This window comes from Crocodylus porosus, unplaced genomic scaffold, assembly GCF_001723895.1.
Source record: "Crocodylus porosus isolate Cpor-Errol unplaced genomic scaffold, CroPor_comp1, whole genome shotgun sequence".
Classification (NCBI taxonomy): domain Eukaryota; kingdom Metazoa; phylum Chordata; order Crocodylia; family Crocodylidae; genus Crocodylus; species Crocodylus porosus.
The window spans coordinates 954,397-965,712 of NW_017728937.1; positions in this window are offsets into that span (position 1 = coordinate 954,397).

An 11,316-nucleotide genomic window follows, 5' to 3' on the forward strand; every position below is an offset into this window, starting at 1 on the left:
CTCCAGTCCCTCCCTCACCATGGGAGATGCTGATCTGCCCCCCGCCAAGCCCCTTCCCTTCCCCCTCCCCTTCTGCCACTTACTAGCTGCATGTAGTATTGACCCTTGTAAAGACAAAACCCACATCAAAACGGGGTGTCAATTTATAAATGTAATTGATGTTCGTCGTAAGTCGAGAACTTCCTGTGTTTTTATTGAAAAGTAACAGTAGCGTATATCTTTTTTTGATTGTTCCAATTCTCTTACAATACTGACTAAATTTTTCACAAGCTTTTGATTTTTAATCAAAGCATAAGATGTCTTGGTGATCTTGCAACCTTCTGATTTTTGCATAGTTAAACAGGGTGTTCCTTACAGAGGGATGATCTTCTAGTTTTGGCATTACCCAGCTTTACATCATCTAAGACAGTGATTTTCAACCACAGTGCTATACCTAATGGCCAGCCACAGTACCCTGAGCTGCTTTGTGATCCTTTCAAAGGTGCTGTGGAATGCTGTGCTATGTTAGCACTATTAGGTGATTCCCAAGATATGCAAAAATTTCAAATGATTAAAGAGTCATGGTCTTTCTGAATTCTTTGCAAGAATCAAAGGTGGGGTGGGGAGTGAAAACTAACCTGGCATTTCTGAGATGTATCTTGAGTCTAACAAAGGGTGCCTTGAGTATAAAAAGGTTGAGAACCACTGATCTGGAACCACTGCGCTTAGGCCAGGTATTGCAAATACATTACTTTCCATATTAACCCCCTGGGGGCGGGGGTGCAGACATTTGGGAGGAATGAGGGAAGATTAGACCGTGTTAACAATTGCCTTCTGATCTAACTTAATTTGCCCAGGTTCAGACCTTATACTTAGATCCCCAGTTAGTTTGATCCAAGTGCAAATGTTACAGATGTTCCAGGAAGGTTAGATTTGTCTAAAAATGTCTTAACCAATCTAAATTAACCCCACTCTGAGATTTAGTCTGTCCTAGATTAAATTGATCTAAAAACGGCCAACCCCTTTCCCGAACTTCTGTACAGTTCCCAATGTAGCCCCCTGTCTGGGAAAGCTTAGCCGCTGGCCCCAGTCCCAGCACTACACTTGTTCTACCTACCCCTCTAGCACCTAGCTATTTTTAGTTCCCCAGCCCCTTGCTGCTTCCCTTCTCAAACCTCATCCCACAAGCTGGTCCTGGTCCTGGTCTTATCAACATTTGCCAATGTCAGAACCAATGGAAGTAAATGTGGGGTGGGGAGCAGGACGGATAGCGTAAGATTACAAGGGGAACCTTTTCAACCACCCCTTCCCCCCTTATCCTGCCAAACCCTCCTGGACCCCACCAATCCCCTCTAGATACTGCCTGTTCCCTGCCAGTCTCCCTATGGACCCTGATTGTTCCTGCAGATCCTGCTTGCCCCCGATCCTCTCCCTTATAGCGCCCCCCCCCCGACTTGCATTAGATTGGATGGCTATTTTTAACTCAGTCTAACCCGCCCCCCCCTCCCCGATCTCCCTGAACTGTCCCCAGCCTGAAAAATCCCCGTTTAGTGAGGGATTACACTGCGTTACAATGGTTCTGTGGTCATCCAGTGAAATATTTTTTAAATCAGCCAGAGTCCCTTCCTTTATTGTTCTTCAGCATTTGTTCTGTACTGATTCTTAACTTAAGTTTGCCAGACAGTTGTCAACAACTTTTTTCTTTGGAAACTTTTAAAAATATAGGGCAAGGTGATCATTATGTATATGTATATGCGTGTACGTTTATGTGTGTATATATGTATGTGGTATATGTGGAAATAAAATTTTAGGGAGGTCCATCCTCTCCACTGTGTTGATTTTACTCATTCAACTTCTTAGAAGTTTTTGCCAAGATTTCTGCTTTTTTTTTTTTTTAACTTGTTCAGTGAGAGGTACCATGTTTGTTTGTTTTTTAAAGACTTGTAGTCTTGTAATTTTAGTTCCCCAATTATTTTACTTTGTTCTGTTTAAAATGGAATTATATTCTCTAGAGACCTCATCACTATTTATATGGGCAAAAATCAATACAGAGGATTTATAACGGTTTATTTTATAACTGGCAGGTTGCCATACGCTTTGATAGTTCTTACATCTTCAGATACAGCTCTTTGGCTGGGAGCTATAGATAGATAGATATCTCCCAGCGAAACAGATCTGTATTATATGGAGATGATATTACGTTGCATTTATACATTAGATTGTATTATATGCAGATAATAGTCTATAGAAAAAGAGAGAGAAATCATTTGTTTATAATGCAGTGTTAAACTTCCTTCCTGCCAGCATAACTTCCTATCTTTGTTCTCTGATACTTTGAGCTAGTGGTTCAAGAGCGTAATTGAACAACAGTGGAGAGGACAACCCTGTCCCCTTTAACCAAAAAGGCTCAATGAGGTTATTGTTAATTGGAATCTATAATTTATAAAGAATTCAAATAACACTTCTAGTAAAACCCATTTTTACTGAAAGACTAATAGAAAAGGCAGTTCAATCCTGCTAAATGCTTTCCTGGCTTCTAATGAAAACAATTAGCTGTTGTTCTTTGGAGGTCTTTGTTTTGTGTATTATCATTTGTTTCTTCTGATGTTCTCCAATCCAAATTTGTCAGGAATAAATCAACTTGATCTGGATTTATCGTGGTTCAATTAGCAGTGTTTATTTGTTGGCTGTAGTTTTTGATAGAATTTTGAAATTTGCATTTAACAGAGATCAGCCTGTAACTTTCATGTTAGTCATCCCCCCTGCCTTTATAAAAAAGGGTGATGACTGTATCATAGAAAGTTGGGGGCAGGATCTGGAATCCAATATTGGTTATTGACCTTGTTCAAGATAGCAATTTCTTGAGAATATAGTTTATAAACTTAATTTGGATAGCCTTTGGGGCCCAAGGCTTTGTTATTAGGAAGGAATTTTAATGGTTTCCGGGATTTTGTCTTGCATAACTTTTCAATTCAAACTTGTTTACTGTTGGGAACTCCCTAATTCTTGATGTGTTAGGGTTTGTGAAGTATGCAGATTTTTAAAAGGTGTGAATTTCTGCTTTTATTTATTGCTGCCCTATTTGCTGTAAGTCCTAAGTATTTTCTTTGTCTTTTTTGGAAGCCCAACCACTTAATCTGCCTTTATTACCTTTGTCATGAAAACCTCTGAGACGCCTTAATCTTGGGAGTTTGTTTTGGGGTTTTTTTGTTTGTTTGTTTTTTGTTCCATCTGTTTCAATATCAGCTCTGCCCCTGAATTTTGATCATTTCTAATAAAACGACCTTTTTTTCTGGGAGTTGGGTTGCAGTGTTGTGGCTGTGATAGTCCAGGAAATGTAAGAAAAGGAACAGCGTTTTGTGGTATCTTTTACTGGACCAGCTATATAGTTGATGATATCACTAAAACACCTTGCATCTACTTCTGGAACAATTTATGAAGTTCTTCTGCTTTTTTTGACTTGTAAATACAAATCTTTCAGTTGTTTTGTAGTTTATTTATTAATAATTACTCATTTCAATAAATTTAACTCTTAACTGCTTTGGCAACATCACATACTATTAAGGGTGATGTCTTCGATAGATTAAAAGTTTTGCCTAGTTTAGCCACTTGGGAAATTTCTTCTAACCTCAAACAGAGTGTTCCTGGCATGCTCAGGAACAGACAGTGTATTATCCAAGCAGCTGACAGTGACACTTACATTCAAATTACCCAACATTTTCCTTGATGCAATATTCTTTCAAGCTTTGTAAAGGCCTGAACACCTGCACTGTTTGCAGCACCCCTTTGAAAGTGGCAAGGAGGAAACGTCCAACTTAAGGAAATGCCTTTTCTTTACCCCATTATATTATTCCTGGTGGGCTTAGCTGAATTATAACCTGTTAAAAATTCCCTGTCCTGTATGTGGCCAGGGTTCTTCAGGAGAACTATGACAGCTTGTCAAAACAACAGGTAAAAGTGAACATTTGAAAGAGGAAGGCCTACACCCCCAAACCAGCAGCATCTCTACCTTTCAGTACTCTGGGAGCATCCAGATATGGGCTCTGCTAGATCCACTGTAGTGGAAGTGTAGAAAGGCCACATTTCCCTGCCTGCCCTATTCTATTCCCCATCCCCCTAACAAATAGATCAGGAACTCTTCTCACACTTAACAGAGTGAAAGTGAGTTTTGGTTTTACCTTTTTTAAAGGGAAAAAAAAGGCCTAGGGAGTTGTAGCACACCTCCCTCCCCCCCCCACAAAAAAAAACTTGTCAAAAGATATTTAGATTCAGAAGTTCAAACACATGTAAGTTAAGAAATTGTTGCTCATGCACTCTTAATTCAGCCCCTGTCTTTGGTCTTATGCCTTATGGCTCAGCCTTTAATTATATGATCATGTACTATTTTTTTCCACAGGAGGCTTGGCCTGTTTAGAGCAAGGAGCAGTTGCACAAGGGGGCAGTATTATCCTTTTGGTAAGAGAGAAGGTAAGTATAGGCACCCAACTGACAGCCTTCCTATTTATGTTTTCATATGTCCCCACCACATCTTTTAGTTACTGATCTTTGAACGTCCTCTGATGCTATTGACTTCCTTTACCTACCTTGGGACCCCTTCCAGTCTTGCAATCCCTTTTACAAAATGAACTGACAAAGTGGTCTGGACAAAGGCATCCCACTGACTAAAATAACTGCATTATAGCCTTGGCACAGTGTTGTTTTCTAACTCATTACATCCCAACTCTCATTTTATTTCATAGCTGCTGCATACTGGACAGATACTCCCAGGCCCCCCTGTGGGGTTTGACCTGCCTACAGTGACACTGATAGTCTCAACCCTGCCTTCTGTTTAATTTTTTGTTGAGGGGGCTCCCTGTGCATTTATGCCACCTACCCTTCCTAGCTACACATGACATCCTTGCCTTTACCTGCTCGTGCCATATGTCTTTTAGAGCCTGCTGCTTCTCTCCCTCGCTCCCTGCCAACTATACTGCCTTTGGTTGTGCTCTTTAGGATTTAATTTCTTCATTCTCCATTTCAGAATGATTTTTTCACTCTTCTACTCTTTTCAGCTTACAGTCTAAGTCAGTGGAGCTCAACTTTTAGAGTGGTGGGCTGGGTGCTTGACCACCTGGCTATACCATGGACCTCCACTATCTTCTGGTAGCAGAACAGGGGAAAAAGAGAGGGGACAGAACTGGCTGCCAGCATCAGAGGGAGAGTTGATGGTGGGGGGAGGGAAGAGAGTTTATTTCTGGTAAGCAGCATCTACCTAGTGTTGTAGTTAATTTTGATTAAGGAGTGGTGTGGATGGAATAAACTGATCAGTGAGACTAGAGTAGTCTCAAATCCAGTTAACAATGCTTAAGACAGTGGTTCCCAATCTGTGGTATGGGTACCACCAGTGGTATGCAGACGTCCCGTCAGTGATACGTGTTAACAGTTTTTAAAAAATTCCTTTCTGACAAAACATTGCTGGTAGTACTTAAGGTTGTATCATTTTAACTTGGTGATTTGCAGTCTGTCAGCGTTTGAGAACCTTAAGCAATACCAAAACTCCAAACAGCCTGTAAACGTATCCTTGCGTAGCCCTTCCAAATGATGCACGATGACTCGGCTGGCCAGGCATTGTCATGGCACTGCGAATTGCAATCACGGTAGCTGGGTTTTGTTTGCTTCTCCTGCTTCCCAAGTGTTAAGCTTCTTTGGCTATTTTTAAGTTTTTACGTTTTTTTTTCCCTGTGTGATTGACAAGCTTTCATGCATGGGTATGCCATGGGTTTCCACCAATCAGCACACAGTGGCTATTCCCCACATTACTTTGCTACCCACATGCTTTCAACTTGCTTATTGCTGTGAGCCAATCTGAAGAAATCTAAACCCTAACCAGTAAAAAGGAAGATAAAAATTATGAATTTGCAGAGCTATAACTCAAAGTAGCAGTATGATATTAAGACAATTTGGGATTAATGTCACAGAAATATTTCCTACTAATGACAATGAAGAACTGGTCCCAAAAGGGAGCTAGTAGACACTTTACCTTTTAATCTAGATTAGGAGATGTATTAAAGAATATCCTGTGGGGAAAACTTGTGCAAAGGCTTCTTAGACACAATGTGATTAGGATTCAGTGGGTGTGTGTACATGAGATGCTTTACTGCACAGTAGTCCAATCTATTAGTAGACAGCTTCCCCCACCCTCTAGAGACCACGGCCTGAGTCCAGTGCTCCCTGCCAGCCTGGGGCTGGCATCCAGGGGAGTTTAGAGATCCCTCTGCCTGCTATAGCAGGCGGGGATGGGACACTAGGGTGGGAGTAAGCTGGAGTGGCTGTGCACTGAACAGCTCCCCTCTGGAGCAAATTTGCTCCCTATGGGTGCATGTGTAGGCAGATTACCATTTATTGGGGCCCTGGGCAAACAGAAAATTGGAGGTCCCCCACACCCATTATAAACATGATTGTATCAAAAAGCATTAATAAATAAATCTGTTAAATGTTTACACACTGCACTAATAAATAAAGCACAATATGTGCTGTCGAAATTAATTACTCAATTTTGCCACACACAAAACTGAATAAAATAACTGCTTTAGGAAAGGCAGATTCTGCTGCCTTTGCCCCAGGACCTGTGTGATACCATGCGTGCCTCTTGCTGCCTGCTGGGCAGTCAGAGGACATGCGGCACGGCCAGAGTGCAGCTCCCAGGGCAAAGGCAGCAGGGTGCAGAGCCCCAGCCCACAGCAGGCAGCTTGCCTCTGCCCTGTGCATAGATTGGGGGCAATTGTCCCCACACACCTCCCCTGGGGGTGTGTGCAGTGGTGGGGAGCCACCCCACCCCACCCCACCCAGGCATTAATCCACCTATCGTGTAGACACCCTGCCAGGGAAAGCTTACAGTATTTTACTGTGCGCTAAGCTTACAGTGCATTAATTGCACATGTACATGTGCCAAGTAGCTCTCTACCTTCGCTAATCTTTATTATTTGAAGTGACTGCTCTACTATGAGAGGATCAGGTACTATTCTGATAAGATATGTATTTACTCTAATCAGGAGCACAACCGGAACGTAGGCAGTGAGGACTTGTCTCTAGGGGGCACAACCTAGAGGATCAGAAAAAGGTAAGGGTGGGTAACAAGAGTTCCAAGTACAACTCTGATCCAGGGGATCAGGAGCCAGTGCATCAGGTTGCTGAGGCATAGGTGGTCACCATGGGTTGAACCACTGGCCAAGGGGGGTCAGGAACAGGGGGTAGGGATCCAGACTGGGGGCTCTGGAGCAGACAGCTGCAGATGTATGAGACCAGAACATGGGACAATCACCTTCCTAAACCACGAGCCAGAAGCTAGCTCAGAGAACCGGAGTTTGGACCAGATCCTGGAGTTACAAGGGGTCAGAGGAGCTGGCAAGGCAATCTAGAAGCACAAGGGGCTCTGGACTGAAATCTGGAGGAGCAGGCAGGCAGGAACCAGAATGAAGTCAGAAGCAAGTCCCAAGATGCAAGAAACGAGAAACAAATAAGCAGGACCAAGGAAACCAGACACGGAGCCAAAAGTCCAGGCCTAGACAAGCAGGTATCAGTACTGCTGAGTCACAGAATCATAGAAAATGAGGGCTGGAAGGGACCTCAGGAGGTCATCTAGTCCAATCCCTGCTCAAAGCAGGACCAGCCCCAGCTACATCATCCCAGCCAAAGCTTTGTCTATCCAGGTCTTAAATATCTCCAAGGAGGGAGGTTCCATCACCTCTCTGGGTAACCTGTTCCAGTGTTTTACTAACCTCCCAGTGAGAAAATTCTTCCTAAATATCCAAACTAAATTTCCCTTGCTGCAACTTGAGACCATTGCTCCTTGTCCCATCATCTGCCACCACTGAGAACAGTCCAGCTCCATCCTCTTTGGAAACTCCCTTTGGGTAGTTGAAGGCTGCTATCAAATCCCCCCATAGCCTTCTTTTCTCTAGACTAAATAAGCCCAGTTCCCTAAGCCTCTCCTCATAAGTCATGTGTCCCAGCCCCTCACACATTTTTGTTGCCCTCTGCTAGACTCTCCAATTTGTTCATATCCTTCTGTAGAGGGAGGCCCAAAACTGAACACAGTACTCCAGTTGTGGTCTCAGCAGTGCTGAATAGATGGGAATAATCACATCCCTTGACCTGCTGGCAATACTCCACCAGTGCAGCCCAGTATGCCGTTAGCTTTTGCAAGAAGGGTGCACTGCTGGCTCATTAAGCTTACTGTTCACTGTAACCCCCAGGTCCTCTTCTGCAGAGCTGCTGCCCAGCCAGTCTGCCCCCAGCCTGTACTGGTGCATGGGATTGTTCTGTGCTAAGTGCAGGTCTTTGCACTTGTCCTTGTTGAACATCATGGGATTTCTTTTGGCCCAGTCCTCCAATTTATCTAGGTCACTCTGAATCCTATCTACTACTCCCTCCAGCTTGGTGTCACCTGCAAACTTGCTGAGGGTACACTCTATGCCATCTTCCAGGTCAAGACATTGAACAAAACCAGCCCCAGGACTGACCCCTGGGTCACTCCACTTGAGACTAGCTGCCAACTAGACATCAAGCCACTGATTACTACCCTCTGAGCCTGATGTTCCAGCCAGTTCTCTATCCACTTGACAGTTCGTTCATCCAGCCCGTACTTCCTTAGGTGGAGATAACCTGTTTAGAAGGCAAAGCATGTACTCTGCTGGTCATAGGACATGGTCTTTTGTTGAGTGCTCAGTAGTCATGCTGTATTTCTGTTCTTGTCAGGCTGCACCACGGAGCTTGAACTCAGCCACATCAGGATGCAAGTTAGCCCCTTCAGCACAGCTAGAGAAAAGCCACTTGTCACTTGAGTCAAGAGAGATTGTGAACAGTACCACATCACCATCAGATCTTACCTGTAATGGTGCCAGCCTGTGGAGCACTTGATCCCGACATAACCTGAACTCACTGACCACTACTTTAAGGAGCCTCTCAAAGACATCAGTTCCATGTCCTTCCCTAAGATGTGGAGTTCTGCAGGATAAGTAGAGAGCAGCATTAGCAAAACTGTAAAGAAGTATTTAAAACTTTTCTTGATTTTATGACAGAAGGATCCTAACAGCAGTTGCCTCTGATTTCCTGCATAACACAGTCCAGAAAATAAGGATCTTACAGTCCAACTCCATAGCTGAGGACCTGCTGAGACAGCAGTGCAGGCTTTGCCAATCAGCTGTGTTGTGTTCAGGAAGATTTTTATGAGGGATGGACAAGGATTTTTTTCATGACCCCAGCACCAACTCCATGAAGGCAGAAGGAAGCAGTAGAGGAGACTTTGCCTAAAAAGGCCATTTTAAGTTAAATTGACATTTCCAGTGGGAAACAGTGTCAGTGCCCAAAACATAATTATTTTTCTTTTTAATTGTGTGACTGAGAAAATAGACTTAGGATAAAGTTACTGTGTGATTTGTAATTAAGATAATATCTTTTATTTGCAGTCATTTGATCTTAGCTTCTCAATAAGTATTAAGCGTTATTATAAAATTTACTAATGCTGTCTTAGTCATCTTTGTTTTATGCAGCTTCCTGCTTTCCTTTGAATGATAACAGTTCAGAGAAACCTCAGATCTGTATTTTGATCTAGCAAAACAATCCTAATCTTGTGCAATGGTTTTGAGGTATTACTTATCCATTCATCGACCTCTCATAAGAAGGCATCTAGGTTTCATATATCACCTACTGTCCTCTTTCACATTTCAGCTTATGCTCTTTCCCATTATTTTTTTTCAGGCTGTTACTTTCCTTTGCTTGCTAGACATGTCTCCTGGGGTTACAATAAAAATCCAGCTCTCAGCAATGTGAGAGGGTGAGGACGATTGGGGGGGGGGGGTGGCTGCAGCCATGTGGGGCATCTGGAAATTCTAGTAGTTGTCCCAGGCATAAAACTTCCCTTATTTTCAGTTAATTCTGAAATAGAAACCTTAAGGTACCACTTCCCTTTAAAGGAACTTAGGGGTGATGAATGGAATTAACCCTTCAGGCCACCATATTCTTTGTGGGATGGGTTGTGGTTTTAATTGCAGTACTTGGACAAAAAATAATGGTGTAGCATTCTCTAAAAACAAAAACCAAACATTACAAAGCTTATGAACTCCTAATTAGGGTTCCATAGTTTATGACGTGCACAAAACCACCCTAGGTGTCACACCGTTCTGCCATCGGTGACCCCAAAAGCTTAATATTGATGTATAAAAGAACCTGGATAATGCACCATCTGTGCACTGAGAAAGCCTGGCTGCTTGCCGGGAATGAAGGACCTGAGCTGCCAGGGTCCCAATGCACCAGGGTCCTGGCCTCAAGCCAGGGGTTGGGACCAGAGCTGCCTCGAATGGCTCCCAGGGTCCTGGCTCCATGCACCACACTCTCAGCTGCCTGCCGTGGTTGCAGACCCATGCTGCCTCAAGAGGCTCCCAGAGCCTGAGCCCTTTGTGCTGCGTTGTACAGCGCTGGGGCTGGACTCTGGCAGGCTCCTCTCCATCCCTTCCTGATTGTTGAAAATGCTCCACCAATCACACTACGAGTTTTCAATCCGTCATCAGATTGGTGGAAATGCTTCACCAATCACTTTGGAGATTACTCGAGGCTGACATGCTGGGCTCTGTTGGCGAGTCCACCACATTAGTTGTTTCAAGAAGCAAAAAGTTGAAGAATCCAAGGAGCAACATTGCCTGCACTGTCAGTCATACTGGGGCAGCCCTGCAGGAATTGTCCTTACTTCCATTCTGGGCTGGGAGGCTACTGGGTATATTCAGATGCTTGGAGGAAACCACTACCTTCAAGAAGATTTTTGAAGCACACCAGGCCTGATTCTCCCATGTCTTCCACCAATATAAATCAGGATGGATGCCAGTGGAATCAGTGGAAGCAAAATGGTGTGAGATCTGGATAGAGCTGAAACTGTTATTCTATCCTGTGTTCATGATGCTTTTTGAGAAATGAATGGTGCAACACGTCTCTGGGTATCTTAGCCACTGCTCACCATGTGCTGTCCAGAAGGCTGAGCCTACAAGACCTAAATATGTGCAAGGTGTTCCTTTGAGTTGAACACCAGCATTAACTGGATTTACACAGACTTATAGCCCTATGGCATGACCCAGAACAATTGGAACAGGGGAAAGAAATAGATGGGTGCCCTTCATTGCATAATCCAGGGCCCACCGTTCCACAGTGACTTCTGGGATTTAGACCATAGTCATTTGAGCAGTGGACTGCAGCAGGTTGCATACTATACTCCCTTCTCCCTTATATCCCACAAGTGAATACCTTATTCATGCATAAATCACAGCCTTCTGATGAACTGAGCCCATGTGGATGAAGTCTTCCTTGGTG